Source organism: Mesocricetus auratus, unplaced genomic scaffold (assembly GCF_017639785.1).
Source record: "Mesocricetus auratus isolate SY011 unplaced genomic scaffold, BCM_Maur_2.0 Super-Scaffold_100019, whole genome shotgun sequence".
NCBI classification, from domain to species: domain Eukaryota; kingdom Metazoa; phylum Chordata; class Mammalia; order Rodentia; family Cricetidae; genus Mesocricetus; species Mesocricetus auratus.
In genome coordinates, this window is record NW_024429200.1 from 1,093,587 (window position 1) to 1,118,431 (window position 24,845).

Sequence of the window (24,845 nt, forward strand, 5' to 3'; positions counted from 1 at the left end):
CTAGTTACCATTCATTCTGTCTTGTTTCCTGGCTTTTGGTACTTAGCTTGCTGAAGCTTCCTCTCGTCTTCCCCACACCTCCACATTCCTTCTTATTTATAAACAACTTTGTTCCGTTGACATGGAAATTTATTTTTAGGATACATTGTTTTTAATTCTCTAAATGCTAGGGGTCACATCTGCTGTCTATTTTCTCCAGGAATCGGATATGCCTTTGTCTTACAAGGCACAGGTGCCTCTGGCCTTCACTTTACCGGGCAGTGCATGTCTAGTTTTCTTGATTGTAAAGCTGTTTGAGACTATGATAGAAGTGTGAGTACACTAATGGATAGGAGTTACACAGTCACTCTCTGCTATAGCACTAATGTGAGAACTTTGTTGCAGAGTTTACATCTCTGTATGGAAGACTTACTTGAGGGAGCTAGTCTTATCTTGCCCCCTACCCCCTTTCTTCCTGAAGGAGTGTTAGGGCTACAACTTTCTATTTGGCACTTTCTGGACATTTCTCCTATACCAGTGCTTGAGAATATGTAGGCTAGATGAAGCTAAATTAAATCACCAATAACTAACTGACAGCATGGTCATATTTCCTGAAACTGTATTTTTAATTTACTTAGTTAAAAGACAGATGTTTCCTATTGCCCCCCTCCCAGGGTTTAATGTTTGGTGATGAATAGTTGTCTTGTGTAAAAGATGATAAATATATTTGGTTGGGAAAGATTATGATAAAAAGTGGACCTCTATTGGACTACAGATACAAATATGATATGTAACAAAATAGATTATTCCAGGAAATAGTATTATGCAGCCCAGGCTTTTCAGGAGCTCAGCATGTGGCTGAGGCGGTATAGAACTCATGGTCCTTCTGCCTCTGCCTCTTAAGTGCTGGGATTATAGGTGTGTACCCTGTACCCAGCAAGAGACAGTTTTAAAGTTGACATTGGCAGGAAACTGAAACATCTTGTGGCCTTCTAATTGAACTGCCTTCTTTATGTGAACTTAAAGGGATATCGTTAATAAGTACATGTAAAGATGAAAAATTGTACAGCGTATAATGACATATGTTATTCTAAATTTTTATCTTACCTGGGTTTTAAAAAAGTTTGTCAGAAATTTTAGCTGCACCAAAAGCTAATTACAAAGGGAAAGCCTGTCCATTATTTAAAAAAAAGTAAAATTTTTTTGTATAATTGCTATAAACATTTGCATGTATTATACTAGTCTTTTAAATACTTGTATAATATATTTATATATAAATTTGTAACTTTTAAAACATAATAGTTCAGCAAAACTTATGTGTCCCTAGGTAAAGTATGATTTAGCTGATAACTTTGTTGAACATTAAGTTATTTTTTAAAGAAATTTGCTGTTATCATACATCTTCAACATGGAATGTAGACAGTGGTATGTAAAATTATGTTGGAGAATGAACAGATTTCATGGCCTGCATTTGCATTACTTTATAGGTGTTCAAAATAAAATGTTCCGATAAGTGACAAGAGCTTACTAAGTGTATGTATAATTTTGCTGTTAAGCATTTACTTCTGACCATTTATATTTCCTTGGTGATTCTTTTTTCCTGAGACCATATGGCATGACATGGTACATGATATAATATTACCAGATGGCTAATAATAAATGCATTTATTATTTAAATGTGTGGTATTTACTACCTGTTCCTTCCATGTTGTTTCTGGAGCAAGGGTTTCTTAAAACTGTAATGCAGTTAGAATAGGATTATTTTCTGCTTTCAGGGTCTCTTAGCCAGTCCTGGCTGAGCTGTGTAATTATAGCAATGCGTGGGCTAGGGAATATCCCAAGATGGGATCTCCTTTATAATGAGGTCCACTGTATTAAAATACATCTTTGGGAACCCTGCCAAGCTAAGTTGCATCATACCTTTGAGAAGTGGTATTCTCACTAAGGTGTGACGGTGGACACAAAGTTTTAGCTGTTGTTATTAATACTTGTTTGAATATATGCAAAGATTTTGTTTGGAGGGGAAGCTAAAAAGTAGCTGTTTGTCTCCAGTATTTCTATGTTCCCTTTCTGAACCCTTTCCTTTTTCCTGACTTAATACTTTCCTTTAGGCATCCATTCACCCTTTTATTAAAAAAAAATCTTTGTATCAGTTGCTTTTATATGCTGGCAACCTATTGTAAGTCCACCAAAAGGAATGTTGGACTGGGTGCTTGAATTATGGAATGTCTTAAACATAATTGCAGATTTGACTTAATTGTGTGTGGAGGCCAGAAAAATTGTGGCAGTGCTACAGACTAGAGCTATCAGACTTGCCTTGTTTTTCTCTCCCCCGTTTACTGATGGGATGACTAGGTCTAATAGCAGCTGGAAGGCCATGTTCTGTGCGTGGCAGGAAAAACGTCAGTGTTGCCCTTGCTCTGCTTTGGTGTTTGGTTCTGGTGTTTACCTGCCAGTCACGCAGTGGGGCAACTGCTGCTGCTTCTTTTCCCCTTGGTCTCCAATCATAAAATTGCTTTCTCCCTCAGAGCTGCATGAGTGCATTTTGTTTCCTTGACAACTTAATAATTTAAGTGAGTACTTAGTGAACCTCTTGTCACAATCCCTTTCTTTGAAAAAATCTTATTTGCTTCTGTTCTTGGATTCCTATGTCAAATTCCTATTAAGATAAGCCTTTTTGTCAGCAGCTCTGACTAGATTTTGCCTTCCTCAGAGGTTAAATTGTTTGCAGTCCTTTATTCTTTCCCCTTGCCTAGTTCATATCTGTTGATTCTTCTGTAAAGCCCTAATTGTAAATTATTATAGAACTTCTGTGTTCAAAATAAGTGGGCCTTTTTGGGATCTTTTCTGGTTTTTGAGGTCATGCTGTGCTTTGTCTTAGTGTTAGAGATAACTTCATGTTAGTATAGCAAGGCATTCATTCTCATTGGTTTACATATTGCTTCTTTGAATATTACATGGATGCATTGACATGTTCTGGAAGGCAGTTTTTATTTTTTAGTGTTTACTAACCTAATTTACTATCATACTTAATGAGCCATGATAGTTAGGAGCTTATACCTAACTTTAAGGAGTTAATACCTAACCTTAAGCAGTTATTTCTTTATCCCCTCTACAGTTATTTTTGCTTTCTATGGTCTTTCAAAACCAAAACCAAAAATATTATTGTTAGTTCAAATACCAAGACTGTTGAGTGCCTAATGTCAAGAAATTGATACACAATAATTTTAACATTTCTTCCTGTACCCTGAGAGTGCCCTTATACAAAATGTAAAAATTGTTCTGAACTCAGTTAGCTTTATTTCTACTGGAAGCTCAGTAATATCAACTAAAACCTTATTTTCATTCTTACTATGCAGCTATAGTTACTGACAACCCTTTTGGGGAAAATGTACCATAAGATGATGGTTTTCTGTACTCCAGAGCTATACTAGCTAACCAGCAAGCCCCTGGGGTCCTGTTGTCTCTGCCTTCCAGCACTGGCAGGGGTTGGGAATGCAAACCAAAGTCCTCATGCTCGACAGCAAGAATTTTGCTTTTTGAATCATCTCCCCAGGTTACGTTAAGGAGTTCTTGGTAGTACAGCTTCTGATAGTGTATAAAGAGGATTTAATATCCATTTTAAAATATCCTATTTTTTTATGAATGCCAAATAGTTGTCTTTGTAACTTTTTCGATGGTGGTGGTGTTAAAAACACTATTGTACTGGGTGGTGGTGGTGTACACCTTCAATTCCAGCACTCAGTAGGCAGAGGCAGGCCAGTCTCTGTGAGTTTGAGGCCATCCTGGTCTACACAGCAAGTTCCAGGAGAGCCGGGGCTATAATAGTGACCCTGTTTCAAACAAAATAAGCAAAAGTACTATTTTAAGTAGTTCCAGATAAACTAATGAATTGTTGTTGACTTGTGTTTCTTACTGCAGGGTGGGGGTGAGGTGGAGGTGAACCTAGCTTGTGCGTGCCCTGTACTCAGTTAGTAGTGAAGTGTACCCACAGCCTCGTTCCCTCATCATAGTGCTCTACTTCCAGAGACCGGCAGAGAGGGGGCAGCTACAGTTCAAAGAATTCAGTCCTAATTCTAAAGCTGTGCATTTCTCTTAGTGTTTACATGATTGCCTGTATTTCATCCATAGATTCTTTCTACACATGGCTTCTCATGTTAGCAGAAATTTACACAACTGGAATAAGTTTCATTATATTAATATGTGAAAGCTTTTCGCTAGCATCTCCTGGTCCTTCCCCCACACCTCCTTCTGTTGAGCACGGAACTTCTGTTAGCCCAAACGTCTTAAGTGGCATAGAGGACTGGTAGGAAAATAAAATGGGGTGATGAATATGTAAAAAAACTGCCACAAAATCATAGTACTATTATTTTTTTCTCCTGATTTGCAAGACAAAAGGTAAGTATATTTAAGACTTTTCTTGCAGAAGTCTTTGTTGTATATTTGTTTTAAAAGAAATCCAGTGACAGACTTAACCTAGGTTCTAGCTGTGAAATTTTGACAGTCTGTATGATTGACCTAAACGGAACATTGAGTACATTCTGTTAATGTTGTCTAGAAATGACCTTTGAATCAAGAAGCATGAAGTAGCGCCTTGTTGACCTCCTGGACGAACCATTCAGGGAAAGATGGTTATGCGGTAGTTCGAGAAGCGTGCCATGGCTTTATGGGGAAGCTGATAGGCACGACTTTACTTTAGCGTTTTAAAACTATGGTCACTATGAGCTTTGCTGGCACCAACTACATTGCTGGCTTTTGCATTGAGTTATTTCATAGAATAATAGGTATTCATATACTCAGCAAATACTTGAGTGCCTATAACAGTTTATGTGCATAGCAATTTACGAGTTTAGGAACATATTTCAAACAAAAATCTACTGTTTTGTGGTTTGTGTTTTGATAAGAGAGGTACATGTTGGGAGCTGAGGGAGAACAAATAAACCCTAAGAAGACAGAAAGGAATTCGTAGGTTGGCGATGGTAACACACATCTTTGATAATCCTAGAAGCAAGGATCATGAATTCAAGACTCTCCTTGGCAACTTTAGGCAGTTTCAGATCAGCTGGCACTATACAAGACCTCCTGTCAAAAACAAAATGAAACAAAACAAAAACCCACTCGAAAAACTAATTATTTCTCAAAGAAGCTTTAGATCTGCTTTATGTGTGTGGGTGTTTTGTCTACATGTGTACATATGCACCATGTGTATGTCTGGTGCTGACTAGCATGGGTCAGGAGGCAGTGTTGGATGCTGTGGGGCTAGAATTAAGGGTGGTTCTGAGCCATTATGTGGGTTTTCTGCAAGAGCAACCAGAGTTCTTAATGAGCTCTTTAAAAAAATTTTTTGGATGGAGTCTTAGTATGTAATTAAGGCTATCTTAGAACAAGTGTTTTGTAACCCAAGCTGACCTTGAGTTTAAGATCATCCTGCCTCAGCCTCTTGGGTGCAGGGGCTCGTCACACCGTCATGTCTGGCTTCAAAAAGGAAATGATATAGTATGTTTGAAGATAATAAGTACTGTGGAAAATCTCAAGGAAAGCAGAGTAGGGTTGGGGGAGGTAGGCTGAAATTTAAAACAGGGAGAACAAGGTAGGCCTCCGTTTTAGAAGGTGGCTTTTGAACAGAGAATACAGAATGAGAATGCATTCCTTGTAGAGCTAACAAACTTCTGTGAGGAATGCACCTTGCTTGTTTAAGAAGTAGCAAGAGGCCAGAGTTGCTGGAGTAACTCAAAAGAATTGAAAGTCAGTAGGAGATGAAATTCCAGAGGGTTTGGGGCATGGCCAAAGGCCATTGTAAAGGACTTTAACATTTTAAAGGAAAAGAAAGCCCTGTTAAGGATTTCAGTAGCTAGAGCTGAATGACCTGATCTCACAGGCTTGTGTGTGTTTATGTGTTCATGCGTGTATGTACATGTGTATGTGTGTGTACATGCTCATGTATGCATGTGGAGGCTAGAGGTTGATGCCAGCTGTCTTCCTTAATTTCTGAGACAAGGTCTCTTAGTGAACTTGGAACGTACTCATTTGTTAGACTGTCTAGCTGGCAAGTTTCAGGGATCTTCCTGTCTGTGTCTGTTTTCCTAGGAGCCTGCCATCATGCCCGGCCTTTTACATAGATGCTGGCAATCGGAACTTGGGTTTTCATGCTTGCGTGGTATCTCCCCAGTCCTTCTCCCATCGTAATGGGAACACTTTGGCTATCGTGCAGAGAATAGGTTCTCAGGAGAGCCGTGGAGAAGTACTACAGTCATCAGAGTGGGAGCAGAGGAGCAGAGAAGGGGTCAGAGTTTTGGATGGTGTGAAGTCTCCCCCTGCCCCACCAGCAGGCCTTGTACTGGAGAGCCACATCCTAAGCCCTGGACTTGTTGACAACTGAGGGTGAAGTGCTGAAGATAGAGAGGAGACCCAGGTCAGCTTCATTGTAGGGATGGTAAGTTAGAGGCGGATAGCTAATGCTGTCTAGTATTTTGAATAAGTAATTGGATTTATGACTCTAGAGAATGAAATGAGGCCCTGGGGCAAAATACCATTTATGATAGCCATATTTTATTTTCCTTGTCAGACACAGAAAGGTAACATTTTTTCTTTGTAGTTAGGCAGGTGTGACTGTAGGGTTGAGTTCCAGCTAGTAGAATATGGACACAAATGATGTGTACCAGTGCTAGATCTGGCACATACAAATATTCTCCATTCTGTTTTGTATTTCTGGCTGGCTGGAACTGAAATGATAGCTGTGATACTTTCATTCTAATCCATGTTATAAATGATTGTTCATCACCCTAAGTTCCTGAAAGAATGTGGAATATAGAATACTAATAACCTGTTGAACTACCTACTACAATTCGAAAACTAAGAAGTAGATGGTATTGCACCTGAGTCCATATATCTTTTGGGTATTACAGAAGTTGTGACATAAACAGAGGACCATACTGTACTCTGGTACTATGCTTTTGAACCCTCCATCATTCAGAATTGTCAATAACCCCTTTTACCTTATAAATCACCCAGTCTTGAGTATTTTGTTATAGCACAAGATAGATTAAAAGATCAAAGAATTAATCTTACAAAGAGGACAAGAGAACTAGATTGTGACAAGTGAGGAAAATAGAATCGAGAAATTATTTTTAATTAATTTTCAGAGGTTTTTGAGAGAGGTTTTTGAGAGGATAGTTATATAGTTCAAATTGATCTCAGATTCTCTGTCTCCTTCCTTACCCTACTAGGTGTTGGAATTGTAGGCATATGTTCTCATACCAGCCTCAAGCAAAAAAAAAAAAAAAAGAAAGAAAAGAAAAGAAAAAAGAAAAAAATTTAAACAATTGATGAGATTCGTAGGGTCATATGACGCTAGAATTGGAACATTGGAGCAAAACACCTATGATTTCAGGAAAGAAGAATTGATGAAGCAGTGTTTCAGTAGAGGCAAGAGGAAAGCAGGTTTAGTGTGTAAGTAGGAAGGATGACTCTCAGTAAGATTCTTTATGATAAAGGAACGCTGCAGAGCTTGTGAAAGTAAATGCTGCTGTGCACTGAGTGTAGCAACTGAAATCTGTGCGTGGTCTGTTTTTGTTGTTTCCGTTTTTTCCTTCTAGTGTAGTAAAAAAAAAAGTGTCATCCCAGTGTGGGATTACAGTGTTTCAGGAGAGAATTGAGTGTGTTAAAATTCAGCACCATACAGGAGAGAATAGATGGAGGACAAGCAGTAAAATTGATGGGCATTGTTATCTTGTGAGAAGTGGGACAGCATTGTGTGTTTCCTAACTTTTGGTATCACATCTGCTCAGTTGAATGTAACTTGACAAGGCAGTTTAAACACTTGGTATGAGTCACTCTCATTTTGACTCAAATAATTATTGGGAACTAGAACATGAATTTATTACTGCATGAAGTATCTATAACTCTTCTGCCATGGATTTAAACTAAATGTCGAGAGATCTAAGTGATTTTTTTTCTTTTTAAGAAAATTCCTATGCCAGGTGGGGTGGTAAACACCTTTAATCTCAGCACTCCGGAGGCAGAGGCAAGTGGATTTCTTTGAGTTCCAGGCCAACTTGGTCTACAGAGTGAGTTCCAGGACAATTAGGACTACATAGAGAGACCATGTCTTTAAAAACAAGCAGCTGGGTGGTGGTTTCACATGCCTTTAATCCCAGCACTCTGGAGGAAGTGGCACCCTGTGTAACATGAGCTCTAATTGGCCTTAATAAAAACCTGGAGTCAGACATTGGGGGGGAAAGCGGAAAGATGAGAGAAGCAGAGCAGCCAGTCACTAGAGCTCTTACCTCTGTGAAATCCTCAGACTGAAAAGAGACAGAGAGTTCCTGTCTCCTCCCACCTATATTCCTCTGTCCACCCAGCCATCTACCTCCTGTCTGTCTGTACAGACCTCCAGACCTCTCTGGTTAGCTAGTGGCTAGCTCCGCCCTCTGATCTTCAGGCAAACTTTGTTAGGCAAGCTTTATTTGTTAGAGTACAAACAAGATATCACTGCGTTCCTCCTTTTTTGTCTAAAAATAAAAATAGTTATAACTAATATGAGAAAAACTACATATAATAAGTATTATAGCTATACATAATATATGCAGGCAATAAATACATCAACAATGAATGACTAGTCCACTAACAATTGACAAAATCAGAGAAAATACTCCATATCTGTCCTATCTTGGTGAGTCCAAAAGATTGTAGCCAATTCACTTTCTGTTCTGACTTGCATTACCAAAACTATCTTTTTATTTCTCAACCTTATACACTTTACATTTCTGTAGTGGATTTCTTTTCTGAATCTGGTAACAAGGAAAACTGTAACTATAAAGTCTTCAACTCCATCAGAGACCTGAGAAGGACATAGTATTACTTGAGTAAGCAGGAAGTACAAACAAGTGACTCCCAAAAATTGTGAGACAGAAACAGGTGACTGCCTGGACAGTCCCAAGGTTCCTCTGCCATGTTGGGGCATCCATCTTTGGTCTACAGGCCTAGCATATCTGACAGACTTTTTTTGTGAAGGAAGATTATTTTTTGAAGGACTGTCCTGCCTTTTCTTGGCAAGGTTGGGCCGTCACTCTCCTCTGTGTCCTGCTTATCCAATTTGGACAGCATACCTTTGGGTTACTTCCTGTTAGTAGTGGAGTTTGGTTATATAAAGAACAAGTAGGACATTTCATTATAATTTCCTTGACTCGTTGCCTAGTGATAGAAAAATCTTTCTTTCAAACCTCTGCTATTGACATGATGTTTTTAATGAAATTCTGAGCCTCCAGCACATTTCCTATCAACAGTTGATCAATTTCATCATCACCTTGCACTAGAGAGCCTGGAAGACCTGTATAGGATCAGATGTGTGTTTTATATATATGGGATGATTCCTATTTCTGATTATTTCTTGTAACTGAATAAATAATAAAGTCAGTTCTGGCTGGGTAGTAGTGGCGCACACCTTTAATCCCAGCACACAGGTGGCAGCAGCAGGCGGATCTCTGTGAGTTCCAGAGCAGGCTTCACAGCTACACAGAGAAACCCTATCTTGAAAACTAAAAACAAAACAAAAAACAATAATATAAAGTCAATTCTGTATCATCTGGTATAAATTTAGCAGCTTCAATATGCAAAACTCTTTCTTATTGTGAATCAGTAACTATGTTGAGAGGTTCAATAAAAATGCATTAGTGCAGGGCTGGAGAGATGGCTCAGTGGTTAAGAGCATCAGCTGCTCTTCCAGAGGTCCTGAGTTCAATTCCCAGCAACCACATGGTGGCTTATAACCATCTATAATAGGATCTGATACCCTCTTCTGGCATGCAGATACATAGAATAAATAAAACTTAAAAAAATTCATTAATGTCACAAGAATAACATATAATTCTAACTTTTGGACAGAATCATAAGGGCTTTGAGCCATTTTACTTACATTTTCTGATTGATAACCTGTCTTTCCTGATTTATTTGCATCAGTATAGAATGTATTGGCTCTAGATTATGGTGTTTCTCGTACAATATGAGGAAGGATCCGGTTAGTTCTCTTTATAAATTGAATTCTCTTGTTTTGGGGATATTTGTTGTTAATCTCTCCTAAAAGATTACTGCAAGCTTTTTTAGAGGGTTCACTTTCTCCCCATACTTTGTCAATTTCATCATTAGTAAAGGGTACTACAATTTCTGCAGCGTCTATTCCTGCTAATTGATAAGGTTTCAATTTTCCTTTTAGAATCAACTCAGAGAACTTTTCCACATAAATTTTTAATTTTTTTAAAGATTTATTTATTTATTTAATATATTCTGCCTGCATTTATGTCTGCAGGCCCAAAGAGGGCACCAGGTCTCATTATAGATGGTTGTGAGCCACCATGTGGTTGCTGGGAATTGAACTCAGGACCTTTGGAAGAACAGTCAGTGCTCTTAACCTCTGAGCCATCTCTCCAGCCCCAAATTTTTAATTTTTTACACTGTGTGTGTGGTAAAAAGATTCATTCTAAGATAATATCTCCCCTCTGCATTAATATTCCTGCAGGAGAATGCTTAAATGGTAGAATAACAAAAATGCAATTGAGCTTTGGATCCAGCTGATCTACGTGTGCATCCTGTAATCTCTTTCCCAGCAAAGCTAATTCTCAGCTTCAGATAATTCTCTTGGGCTCTTTAAGTCCTTGTCACTAATTACTCAGTTCATTTTCTTTTTTTTTTTACTCCAATAGTGGGCCTTAGATAGGAAATGTCTCCTAGCAATCTTTGAAAGTCATTAAGAGTTAGCAATCGATTCCTCCTGATTTGCGCCTTTTGGGGTCTAATTTTCTATAGACTATTTTATATCAATCTTCAGATGTTCTTTCTAAAGAATCTACATTTCAGTCAACAAGAAAAATATCATCCATATAATGGTAAACAATAGGTTGAGGAAATTGCTTAAGTATTATTTCCAGTAGCTGACTTACAAAATATTAGTACAGGGTGAGGCTATTTAACATTCCTTGTGGAGAACCTTCCATTGATACCTCTTAACAGGCTGAGAATTATTGTAAGTAGGCACCATGAAGACAAATTTTTCTGTCTTTTTCTTGTAAAGGTATAGTGAATAAACAGTTTTTTAAAATCAGTAACCAGAAGAGGCCATCCTTTAGGTAATAGAGAAGACAAAGGAATTCCAGACTGTAGAGAACTCATTGGCCAGATCACATTATCAACAGCTCATAGATCTGTTACCATTCTCCATTTTCCAGATTTATTTTTAATAACAAATTCAGAAGAATTCCAGGGGCTGGTTGATTCTTCAGTATGCTGAGCATTTAGCTGTTCCTGTAACTGCAGTTTCTGTGTTGTTAAAATCTATTGCTTAACCTATACAGGTTTGTCTGTCAAACATTTTAAAGGTAGGGCTGTTGGTTCCTTTGAAAGATCAGAGGCTGTTGTGCCCTGTTCTTGTACAACCTGTTCTTTATAATACCTTCTAATATTTTCCCCGGAAATGTATGTTAATTTATAGTTTGTTTCTGTGATTAGAGGAATGTTAATCTGAGCATTCCATTGTTGTAACAAATCACGTCTGCATAAGTTCATTGCTGTGTTAGCCACATATGTATTTAATTTTCTCTCTGTCCTTCTGGCCCTATGCATTGGACCTGTCTCGTGCTCTGTTTTTTCCTGAGATAAAGTTCCAAACCCTAAAGGCTGAACATTTACTTCCTGAAGATGCCAATTTGGATGCCAGATTCTGGTGTAGTTATTGTGACATCTGCACTTGTATGTACAAGGCCTTCAATGACGTCATTTATTCATATTTTAATTTTGGTCTTTATTTATAGAAGTTTGCAAAAATATTTGCTTTATGGTTTCTCCTGAATTTCTTATTCGCTTTTCTATCAACCAGAACAGTATGGTTTCTTATAATAGACATTTGGTTCTTTAATTGCTCTGGGAAGGGGTTTTGTCCACGGTTACAGGAAATGACTGAACCAAATTTGCCATGGGGGCCTGTAAGAGACCCCTCTAGGAATTTCCTGATGCCAAAGGGTTACCTTTACTGTCCTTTATTGACCTACATTCATTTGTCCAGTGTTTGCCTTTGCCACACTTTCTGTATAAACCAGAATGGAGGGGCATTCTGTTTGAATGATGCTTAGAAAAAACATTGTTTCTAGGAACACCCTGCCTCCAGTCCCTTTTTAAGTGACCTTGTTTGTCACAATTGAAACACTTGACATTTTGATTTTTATTGAAACCTCTGGAAATCACCTATCCATGCAATATCATGGCCATGAGATTCAATATTGATTGTATCTCAGATCCATTCCTCCAAGAGTGCTGACCGTGCCTTTAACAGCCCAATTACCCTTTTGCATTGTGCATTAGCATTTTCAAAATTTGTCTAGCTTCTGCATTTGGTATCAGTCTATTTACTGTTGAAGTCAATCTTTGTAAGAACTCTGAAAGTGTCCTTTTGGGCCCTGTATAACTTCAGTAAATGAGTCAGTTTTTCTTTCCTACTTGTCCAGTTCTGTCCCAAGCACTCAAAGCTGCTGTGTGTCGTAAATCCAGGGCATGGACATCACATAGAGATTGACTTTGTACATCAGCACAGTCTCTCTCTCCAAGAAGTTGATCTTGGGAGATTTCCATACCTTTAGGCTCTCTTTGTTGTTCAGTGGTCTTAGCCTCATTTTTCCACTAGGTCCACCATTGTAACTGAGGACCAGGCTCCAAAACTGTTGTAACCAAGTGTCTCCAGTCTTTAGGGATCATTCTAATAAAGTTGACCAAGAGTTTAACATCTGCTTCACATAAGTGAATGCATGGCATATGAGACCCTCGAGTCCTTGAATCTCCTTAAATTTAACATTTCCACAGGAGTCCATTTACCCTTTGCACAGCCTTTGGGCTGTCTGTCATTTGGCAGTTGTAGGAATCCTGTAAGGTGACTGCATAAATTACAGTTGGTTGTTTGAAAACCTTAGGCTGTTCCTCTCTAACCTTATAATGCAACATTGAAATTGGTTCTCCATTAAATTCCTCTGTCTGGGTCTGAATATCTCTATGATCTGTTTTATTAAATTTTTCTAAAACTTGTATCTTAGCACTCATATTAACCAAGTTTTTTTAGTGACAAAACAAAAATGATAAAACTGATGTTTATAATTGACGTTACATAAGTGCCATCTAGATTAGTTGTCCTTTAATTTTTCCATTTTCAGACCATCCATCATATTATCATACAGAGACATAAATCCCTCCATTGTAATAGTGTTTCTCATTTTTTTTTTTTTTTTGGTTTTACGAGACAGGGTTTCTTTGTTTTGGAGGCTGTCGGTCCAGCCTGGCCTCGAACTCACAGAGATCCGCCTGCCTCTGCCTCCCGAGTGCTGGGATTAAAGGCGTGCGCCACCAACGCCCGGCGTGTTTCTCATTTTTTTAGTGTGAGGAAAAAACTTTTTTAAAGCTAATTGCCCCCTTTAAAAATTCCCAATTGTCTCACCAAATTTGCTGACGAAGATTGTGGGAGTTGAGGCTGCATAGAACATCTGATCAGAGAACACATGTTGAACAGCCTGGCTGAGGACAGATGGAGCGGATTGCATGAGAGAGAGAGAGAGAGAGAGAGAGAGGGAGAGGGAGAGGGAGAGAGGGAGAGAGGAGAGAGAGAGAGACAGACAGACAGAGACAGAGAGAGAGCTCACAGGCTGTCTGAAAAATGCACAAGGGATTGGGATTATGTGGAAGAAGCTTGTGTGGTGGGAGCTACCTAAATACCTAAAGGCAGAACCAGCTGATGTAGGTCAGGTAGTCAGGTAGCATTTGGAGCCCAGGTGCCTCTGGAGATTGGGGCCTGTGGAGTTTGTTGCAGAGAGACTGCAACAACAACAATCTCACTTGCTTAGTGGCTGGGGAAAAAGAGAGCAGAATGTAACCAGCTGGGAGGTGACTCCTCGTGCAGCTCCAGTCTATGCCGATGGCTGCAAAGCCACAGGCAAGTGGCTTTTTCATGAATTCACGCCTTAAAGTTGGGCAGCAATCAGTAGAACATGAGACACTTAATCTCAGGGTCGTGGGTTTGAGCCCCGTGTTGGGCAACAGTATGTAACATGAGTTCTAATTAGTCTTAGTAATAAAAACCTGGAGTCAGATATTAGGGGATTAAAGCTGAAAGATGAGAGAAGCAGAGCAGCCAGCTACTAGAGCTCTTACCTCTGTGAAATCCTCAGACTGAAAAGAGAGCCAGTTCTGGTCTCTTCCTGTCTATATTCCTCTCTGTATTCCTCTCTCCAGTAGCCATCTTACTTCCTGTCTGTCTGTACAGATCTCTCTGGTTAGCTAGTGGCTAGCTCCGTCCTCTGATCTTCAGACAAGCTTTATTTGTTAGAGTATAAACAAAACATCACCACAACCTTTATTTTGTTTTTGTAAAATGGCATCTCTTATTGTTGTAGTTTGATTTTTGCACTGTACAGTAAAATAGTTCCCACTTAGTACATTTTTAACATTTCAAATTTTACTTGTTTTTATTTATACTTTTCTTATTGCCTGAAATCCAAATCCCTCCCCACCTTTTGCCCTTCAAACCTCCTATGCTTCACTGACCTACCATTTGTTGTGGGAAGTATCCTTAATCCCACCCCCTTGTTTATTCCTGGTTTTACGAGACAGGTTTTCTCTGTAACTTTGGAGACTGTCCTGGAACTCGCTCTGTAGACCAGGCTGGCCTCAAACTCACAGAGATCCACCTGTGTCTGCCTCCTGAGTGCTGGGATTAAAGGTGTGCGCCACGAACGCCCAGCTGATCCCTTTCTTTCTAAGGCCCAATTAGGTGCGTTTGTTTTGTGCTAGCTAGCATCCTGTATCATTTTACTCCCAGTATTGCTGCTATGGGTTTCCTGTAGTCCAGCACTGTCATTCACAGTCAGAGTTTATGATGCTGGAAGTGTCCTGTGTTCATTCAGTTTGCATGGCAGCAGTGTGACACTACATCCATTTAATCTTCAGATTAAACTGTCTGTGTAACCAATAACTGTTCAGTCAGTGCTGCACTATTTCATTTCAGTTTTATTTTTTAAACTCTGTGTGTGTGTGTGTGTGTGTGTGTGTGTGTGTGTGTGTGTGTGTGTGTGTGTGTGTGTGTGGTCTGTGTGTATGCCACAGTGTGGCTGAAGAGGTCAGATGACAACTTTATGAAGTTTATTCTTATATCTTCATGTGGATCCCAGAGCAGGGGTTTAACTCAGCTAGCCTTGTACACCAAATATTTAACTGCTGAGTGATCTCAGTGCTTTTAATTCAAATAGTTACCACTCATCTGGGATGTGGTAGTTTTTTTTTTCTCCAAAGTTCTGTCTTTAACCATAATTTTCCAGTTTGTTTTAAGAATTATCTGGAGCTACCCAGCACTAAGGTTTTTCTCCTGTAATTGTTGGGGCTTTTGTTCTTTTAGGGCTGAAAACTTGGTATTGTAAGGAGTCCAGTAAGTGTTCTTTTCCATTCTAAGCCTGTAATCTTAGCAACATAAGAATTAGGCAGGGGAATTTTAAGTTTCCTATTAGTCAAGGCTGTATACAGAGTAAGTTCCAAATCCATACTGGGTTATCCAATAATTCCCTATCTCAAAGCACAAAAAAGTTATTGAGTTAGTAGAATAGCTTAGTCGTTTGAGGACTTGAGGACCTGAATTTGATCCCTAGAACCCAATTTAAACATATACATGCATGCCTCCCACCCCACACCTTTCAGAGGACCCAAGTTCACTTACCAGCAGTCCAAGCAGATTACAACCACTAGCTTCATGGGATTTGATACACTTTTCTCAATTTCAAGGGTATCTTCATTCATGTGCATACACACTCAGACATATATACATTTTTTTTTTCGAGACAGGGTTTCTCTATGGCTTTGGAGGTTGTCCTGGAACTCGCTCTGTAGACCAGGCTGGCCTCAAATTTACAGAGATCCTCCTGCCTCTGCCTCCCAAGTACTGGGATTAAAGGCATGAGCCACCAACGCCCAACATCATATATACATAATTAAAAACAAAATCTTCAGTCCCAATGCACGCCTTTAATGGGCTGTGTTTGGTTAGTTGTTTCAGACCTGGCCTCATGTAGCCCAAGCTGTTCTCTAACTTGCTATGCAGCTATATAACTTATATGCAAACATGTGCTATCACTTGGTAGGTGTGTTATTTTAAAAGAAAAGAGAAACAGATGGAAATGCTTGAAGATCTGAAAAGATAGCAAGGAACTACTTAACCAAATTCTAGGAAAATGTAAGAACCCCCCAAAGTAAGTAGATGGAGCAACTTTTGTCTTCAGGACAGTGTGCTGATTAGTTTTTGTCAACTTGACACACGCAAGGATCATCTGAGAAAAAGGAACCTCAACTGAGAAGATGCTCCCTTCAGATTGGCTCACAGGGTAAACTGCAGGACATTTTCTTTAATGTTTGATGGGGAGACTCAGCCCACTAAGGGTGGTACAGCCCCTACCAGATGTCCTGGAGTATATAAGCCAGGACAAGCCAGAGGAACAAGCCAGTAAGCAGCGTTTCTCTGTGTCAGCACTTTAGTTCCTGCCTTGAGTTCTTACCTCGGCTTCCCCAGATGATGGACTATAATGTGTAAGCAAAACAAATCCTTTCCTCTCCACGTTGCTGTTGCAGTAGAAACCAAACTTGCATATGCACTATGCATATTTTAGCTTTGGGGTCAGTGGACTTCATTGAAGAATGCAAAAGTCAACACCTGAGGTTCATATTATGTGGAAATCAAAAGCAGTTTCTTTTAGATAGGACACTAAGGATTCCATCGTTAGGTTGTCTTTGAAGCAGTAAGTCCCACATCTCAGAAAGGGAGACTATAGGGATGATTGACTGGAACAGAGGAAGAAAAAGGAAAGCTTAAAAGACAAATCAAATTTGTGACCTCAGTTTTTTTCCTTCATACTGACTTTTAGATCAGTTTTTGTTGTTTTATTTTAGTTTTGTGTGTATATTAAAGGCACGCACCACCGTGCCCAGCTGTCCCTCACATCAGTTTTAAAAAGAAATACCTAGTAACTAAGCATGAATTCAAATGCCAGGGAATAAGAATGAATACCTCAAACAGATCCATACTAATCTAAGTATGGCAATTGCCACATAAATGTAAAACAATTGCAGATTTATTTTAAAAATGAAGATAAACAGGGAAGAAGAGACTATAAAATGACTTACTAGATTTAGAAAAATAGAAATTCTGGAAATGAAAACTACTGCATATATAAAATACATAAAAATTAACTGGGCGATGGTGGTCACAACTTTAATCCCAGTAGTCATGGAGGCAGAAGCAGGTGGATCCCTCTGAGTTTGAGCCCCGCCTAGTCTACAGAGCTGAGTTCTAGAATAGCCAGGGCTACACAGAGAAACCCTGTCTCATAGAAAAAAACAAAACAAAAACCATGCTGTCTCAGGAAAAACAAAACAAAAAACAAAACCAACGAAACAAACAAAAACATAAAAAGCTTAACAGATTATTCTTAGTTGAAGAAAGACTTTGTTGCCTAGGAGGTAAAGTTGAAATATATCAGATACAACCTACAGTCAAAAAGATTGAAAATATTGAAGAGAACATGGGAGACAAGAAGAGGAAGGGCTTGTACATATTTAATCAGTGCTCTGGAGTAAAATATTGTAAAGTTAATATTTGAAGAGAAGTTTGTAAATGAAATTTTCCTAGATACAATTTCTTATTACATCAGACAGATTTAAGAAGCACACTGAGAGCCGGGCGGTGGTGGCGCTCACCTTTAATCCCAGCACTCGGGAGGCAGAGTCAGGCCAATCTCTGTTAGTTCGAGGCCAGTCTGGTCTACAGAGCGAGTGTCAGTACAGCCTCCAAAGCTACATAGAGAAACCCTGTCTCGAAAAAACCAAAAAAAAAAAAAAAAAAAAAGTACACTGAATTTTTAACACTGTAAGAAAAACCAGGTCCATACCTAGCCAGATCATAGATAGTAATGGAAAAGAAAGTTGTCCTTAAGAGAAGCAGCCCTGGCACTTTCCACCAGCCTGAAAGTGGAAGAAAAGAACGGATTCTTCACTTGTCCTCTAACTTACACACGCATGCCACGGCAGCTCGTGTCTCCTTCACACACAATAAGTAAACATCACAGCAAAAAATTATTTACTTATTTATTTATTTTGGGTTTTTCAAAACAGGCTTTCTCTGTAGCTCTGGCTGCCCTGGATCTCACCCTGTATGTAGATCAGGCTGCCTTCGAACTCACAGAGATCCACCTGCCTCTTCGTCCACAGCACTGGGACTAAAAATCATGTGCCAACACCACTTGGCAAAAAAAATTTAAAAAGAAACACCTATGGACAAGCAATTGCCAGTTTAGAATTGGCACACTCTAGAGGCTCAAATAAAAATGTCGTTCAGCAAAATTTCAGCCTTTTGGAAAGGAATTATGAGTACACAGTTAAAATCCAGGGTGCTAGGTGGGGAAGAAGGGTGGCTGAGACAAACGGGACTCCTTAAAGTGCCAGCAACCCTGATGGAGCTGCACAGAGGAATCCCTGTCCTAAGGCCTTCGCTTGCCAGAGGGATACCACGTTACCAGTGTGACTACTTACAGTCAAAGTTGCACTGTACACTGAGGAGCTTGTCCTTTTGTAGAATAAGAAAAATGTTACATTAAAAAAACAAACAAAACATAAGCATTGGCAAGGTGGGGATGGAGAGGGGACTCAAAAGGTTAAAGTGCCCTGCTCCGAGGCCATGAGTTCAATTTATAGCAACCACATGGTGGCTCACAACCACCTATAGTGAGATCTGCTGCCCTCTTCTGGTGTGAAGGCGTACATGCAGGCAGACCACTGTACATAATAAATACATATTAAAAAAAGAAAGTGGAAAGGTGTCGAAGCACTTATCTGGCATAGGTGAGGTCCTGGGTTCAGCCCTGGCATCAGAAAAGATGGGGGAGCAAAGAGATGGTTCTAGGAGATGAAGATCAGAAGAGCCTAGAGGAGAGGTATAGAGAGTCTGCTAAATGGAAGACCAGAAGTGAAACTAGTCTCAGGTTTTCCCATAGCATCAGTCTCAAGTGAAATATCTTTAATAGTAGGACAGTTTCCTTACTGTTGACAAAGATACCTCCAGATGTGGACACAGATGTGCTCTCTTTACGCGTCAAGTGCTGACATCCTAATGTAGTCTTGTGGATACCACAGCAGTCTTCTCTGATCTCACATTTCTGTCCTCATCATGTAACAGGTTAGGCACACATGCACATCTTTAGATACTCTTTGACACTGCTTGCTTGTAGTTTGCCTTCATATGCATATGTACTCAGGTCACCCCAACTAAAAATACTTCTGCTTGATTTTGCTCCCGCCTTTTTGTTTTGTTTTAAACCCTGAGAATGGAACTGAAGATGCCCCGCATGCGGGCCAGAGCCTCTGGTGCTGCTTCTTATTTCCCTCTCTGATTACTTTCTACCTGCACTTACCAAGCCTTACTTCTTGACAGTCTCTTCATTTCTAACCACTTTGTTCTCCTAACCATCAGGCTACCTGTGCAGTGTGGTGTCAGCCTGCATTTTCATCTGAGTGTTTCACTGACATCACAAAGTCACAAGTCAGTCCTAAACCGGATTAGTTATCTTTGCTTTTAAATTGAATTTCCTTTGTCCTGGCGAACTCTTTGCTTACTAGGATTTATGCTGGCTCCTTCCACAGTAGTGTCTCTGTTTTGTGTTCCTGATTTCCCTATATAGTAAGCACCCAAATCCTTTTGACTTACCATCTGCCATGATGTTCCTATTTTATTCCTCTAGATTACTCTTGGTTAAGCCCTGATTATTTCTCTCTAGCACCCTTTTATTTTTGTCCTGCTCTTAGCTTACTTCTGTTTTTGATTCATTATGTCTACTTTCTGGTCATTCTGGAGCTATTAAAGCTTAAGATAATTAGTAACATAGTAACACCCTGTTGTTACAAATTAAATAAAATTTATTCCCCTCTACTCCCAAAACCTTCTTGATCTAATAATCATAGTTCTGTCTCTTTTTGTTCTTCCTGTGTGTTATTCTGGGACAAACCTATAATAGCTTTAGGGTTCTGAACATCCTAAGCTCTCCTGTGACATATATTTTGTCAATTTTGAGTTTCCTGAAAGGCTGAAATCTTTCCTTTTTCTCCTGTCTGTGTAGTCTGTTCTTCTCTGTTCATGAAGCTTGCCCATTCCTTTTGGATGTGCTGGTAGAGTAGAAAGAATTGTTTGTGATTGCACATAGTTGAATTTATGTGAGCATTTTAACATGTAACATGTTGATATTGCTTCTTTAGAGGTTTGCATTCTTACTGGTATTATGAGATTGTGACTACCTATAGTTAGTAAGGGCTGTCAATACACTGCTCATACCAAGAACACAATGTACACTATTTTTAGACTTTTATAAAGTATTGTATCAAAAGAATGGGTGATCTATGCCTAAGTACTTAGCCTAGTGTACTCATCCACAGTGGGTACTCTATAAATGGCATTTCTTTTGTACTGTATATAATTATTGGTTACATGTGTTCATTCCTCTAAAGGACAAAAATTACATATTGAGACCCTTATACTGGGTTATATACTAGATTCTGAATTATACCAGTGAATGGTAATCTTTATTCTCATTTTAGTGATAGAAGTAGATAAGTAAACCAAGAATTATGAACAGGTGTACTCAGATGAAAGTGTACCCTAGATACAGGAGAATTAGAGCATGAGTGCATAATACAGTTGTGTAAGGGCATGGAAGATAGAAATATTTCTTAGGAAAAGACATAGTCTTACTTATCTATTTGTTACATTTCTAAAGCCTATTTTAAATCATTGTAGACATACAGAAAGCTGCAGAAATAATAGTACACAGATTCCTGTGTACCCTTTCATTACCTCCTGAAACAATGACATCCATGTGTTTTATAATACAAACCCAGGGAATTGATAATTGTACAATATAGCCAATTAGGTTATCGACCTCTTCAGGTTTCACTGTTTTCTGTGTTGCTTTCATATCACTGCAACAAAATACCTGACAGAACAAATTAATGGAAGGAAGCTTTCTCAGTTGCAGCCCATGCGAGGACGGGAAGCCATGGTGGAATACAGTGTGGCAGTGGGAGCTGGTAGCAACCGCTAGCTCACATGTGTCGGGACGCAGAGAGCGCGTGTAGGCTGCTGTGACCTTCAGAGGCACTCGCACTGACCCACTTCTGCCATCAGACGCTACTTCCTGAAGGCTCAACAAGTGACTTGAGCCTACAGGGACTTTTCAGAATAAAGTCAGAGCAGACATCTTCTTTTTTTAATTTTATTTTTTTGGTTTTACGAGACAGGGTTTCTCTGTATTGTTTTGGAGGCTATCGGTCCAGCCCGGCCTCGAATTCACAGAGATCCGCCTGCCTCTGTCTCCCGAGTGCTGGGATTAAAGGCGTGTGCCACCACCGCCCGGCCAGAGCAGACATCTTACATAAGTGTAGTGCAATATTAAAATACAAAGTAACAGCTGATAAGACTATAGATCTTGTCAGTTCTCACTTTTTACATGCACATAAGTGCTGTGCGCATGTTTCTTTTTTTAATTTATTTGTTTGGGGCAGGGCGCTTGTGCCACAGTACCCACGGGAGTGTGGGAAGCCAGGGGACTACATGAGGGAATTGCTTCTCTCCTTCCACCATGCAGCTCCCAAGAATCAGACTCAAGGGTTCAGGCTTAGCAGCAAATGCCTTTACCCATCCTGATGAAGAGACTCCTCATGCTCTTTTCTTAGGGCTGCGCCTTCTTCCACCATCTTCCTTCTGCCTCTGACACCACTAATCTAAGGGAGACTCAGAAAGGGACTTAAGTGTTTAAGGTGTGCTTATATGGTCTTTGTAAGGAAGAGTAGTAAGATAATGTTTAGAGAATAGTATTGTTGGCACCAGAGTCCTACAGTATGTAGGACATACTAAAAAGTTGTGTATTTCAGAACACCAGTAGTGCTGAGGAACTCTGGGCCACTCATAGCTGACAAGAAACTGGCTTAGGTATAATTACTATCCAGGTCAGGCATGGTGGAGTGCACCTGGGAAGGGGAGGCAGGCAGAGCTGGAGCCCAGCCTGAGCTGTCTCAAAAGACAAGACAGAGAGAGAGAGAAACCATTATTGTATGTGCTTCTGTTTACATGTGGTCCCTGCATAAGACCGCTGTTAATCACTGCCTAGCATCCACCCAACTTTAAAGCAGGGGAGTGGTCAGGTGTGCTTTAGGTTTCTTTCTGCCTGGATGAAGGATAGCATGGAATGGAACTGTCTAAAGAGATGGGGAAATGATACCTTTGTAAGAAGTTTAGAAAGAGAAATGACATTAAGCAGTGACCAGGAAGCGATTGTCTCAATTACAAAAGAGATCTAGATTTGGGATAAAGAGTGCTTGAGACATGGCCCAGTGCTGTAAAGTGCTGGTTGCTCTTTGCAGCTCCCAGCAACCGCATCGCGTAGATGGCTTATATGGCCTGTACTTCCAGCTCTTGGACTTCTGCTACCATAGCGCTGGTACACGTCTCCATACATACATGAAGACACACATAACAAATAAAAATAGTGAAGTCCTTAAAAATGTAGTTGCATGGCTGTTTTTCCTGCTTGTATGTGTGTAACACTTGTTTGCTTGGTGTCCAAAGAAGGCAGAAAAGGAGGTTGGATCCCTGGAATTGGAATTACAGGTGATTGTTAGCTGTCATGTAGATGCTGGACTCAAACCTGCATTTTTTGAAAGAGCAGCTGATTCTCTTAACTGCTGAGCAAACTCTCAAAATAATTTTTAAAAAATTTAAGAGTTTTGGGAGCCAGACATGGTGGCACATGCCTTTAATCCCAGCACTCAGAGACAGAGACAGGTGGATCCAATGAGTTTGAGGCCAGCCTGGTCTACACAGCAAGCTCCAGGGCAACCAAGGCAACTAGTAAGACCTTGTCTCAAAAAAACAAAGACCGGCTTCTCTCCCAGAGGTCCCAGCACATCAGAGCAGCTCACAACTGTCTCTAACTCCAGTTCCAGGAGCTGCTACACCCTCACACAGACATACATGCAGGCTAAACATCAATGCACATAAAACAAAAATAAGTTTAAAAAACAACAAAAGACAGAAAATAAGAACAATAACAAAAAGGGGGGTGGAAAGTTGAATCTAGTTATTTGAGCTATATTTGGTTTTTTGACATTTTAAATTTTATGAATTTTGCCGGGCTGTGGGGGTGCATGCCTTTAATCCCAGCACTCGGGAGGCAGAGGCAGGCAGACCTCTGTGAATTTGAGGCCAGCCTGGTCTACAGAGCGAGTTCCTAGACAGCCTCCAAAACAATACAGAGAAACTCTGTCTCAAAAAAAAATTATGAAATTTGGCTGTTTTCAGTAATATAGCACATATTGTTTTTATATTAATTTGCATTGCTGGAAAAATAAAGAATATTTAATAAATGTCCAAAATATTTTGATCTAGGAAACTTTGGGAATTGCATTGAATCTAAAGATTGCTTTTGGTAGACTGACCACATTTACAGTATTAATCCTACCAATCCATGAGCATGGGAGATCTTTCTGTCTTCTGATTGCTTCAATTTCCTTCTTCAGTGTCAAGTTTTATTATACAAATCTTTCACTTCTTTGAATTTCCTTATTGTCTGTTGTATTAATTTGTTATTAATTTGGATCTGTTCTCTCTCTCTCTCTCTCTCTCTCTCTCTCTCTCTCTCTCTCTCTCTCTCTCTCTCTCTCTCTCTCTCTCTCCCCCCCTCTATTTGCTAATTTGGCTAGAGGGTGAGTGCTCTGATTGGGCAAAAACTATATCCCAGAGCGCTGTATTCCCATCACTAAGGAAATTAAAAAGTTAATTTTGGATGCTGATTAAATGACTGTGTACTACAAAAAGCTTGTCCTTTCAATTTTACTTTTCCTTTCATTATACAAATTTGTATAGATATTAACACTTCATTAATACTTCTCTGAGCTATTAAGAGGATTTTTTTCCCAGAAATTCCCAACCTACCATGATAAATGTTGCACTGTCTCAGCAAGTTCTTATTAACTAAGCCTTTGCTTGAAGTTGGGGAAGGGAGATTAAGTCAGAGTTTCACTGTGAAATTGCCCAAGTGTATGTATCAGCTGTTTGCTTCAGTTAGCGTTAACTCCAGCTACTGAACACCTGCCAAGTCTGGAGGAGATAAGTGGTCATCAAGCCCTGGTATTTTCCTTTGAGTTGACGTTTGGCTACATTTTAACTTCTTTACATTGTTATTGACCTAATTATGCTTTCCATCTTTGCTGAGATGACTTTGGCAATTTCATTCATTCATTCATTCATTCTGCATGCCTGCAAACCAGACGAGGGCATCAGATCTCATTATAGACAGGTGTGAGCTGCCACGTGGGTGCTGGGATTTGAACCCGGGTCCTCTGGAAGAGCAGCCAGTGCTCTTAACCACTGAGCCATCCCTCCAGTCCGGCAAGTTAACATTTTTATAAAACTGTCTGTGAGGTGTATTTGAATTTGTTGTGTTAAAATATGTTCCCTGCCTGAAGATTACTCTTTAGCTAGGCTGCAGTTATTATACCTGGACTGCATTTTAATGGTTATTGAAACTTTCTTTCTTGCTTGTTTTTGTTTTTTCCAGACAGGGTTTCTCTGTGTAGCATTGGCTGTCCTGGATCTTGCTTTGTAGACCAGGCTGGCCTTGAACTCAGAGCTCTACCTACCTCTTCCTCCTGAGTACTGGGAATTAATTAAAGGCACGTGCCACCACCTCCTGTCTCATGATCAGTTTTTAAAATATCGGTCCTTAGCTTTTTCTCTGCTACATGTTATCTGTCTTTTG

At 39.7% G+C, this 24,845-nt stretch overlaps 1 protein-coding gene across 4 annotated transcripts in view; it reads left to right on the forward strand.

The window, feature by feature from the left end:
• Braf (B-Raf proto-oncogene, serine/threonine kinase) overlaps nucleotides 1-24,845 on the forward strand; it is a 125,320-nt gene that overhangs the window by 1,985 nt on the left and 98,490 nt on the right. The gene's annotated exons all lie outside the window — the stretch shown is intronic.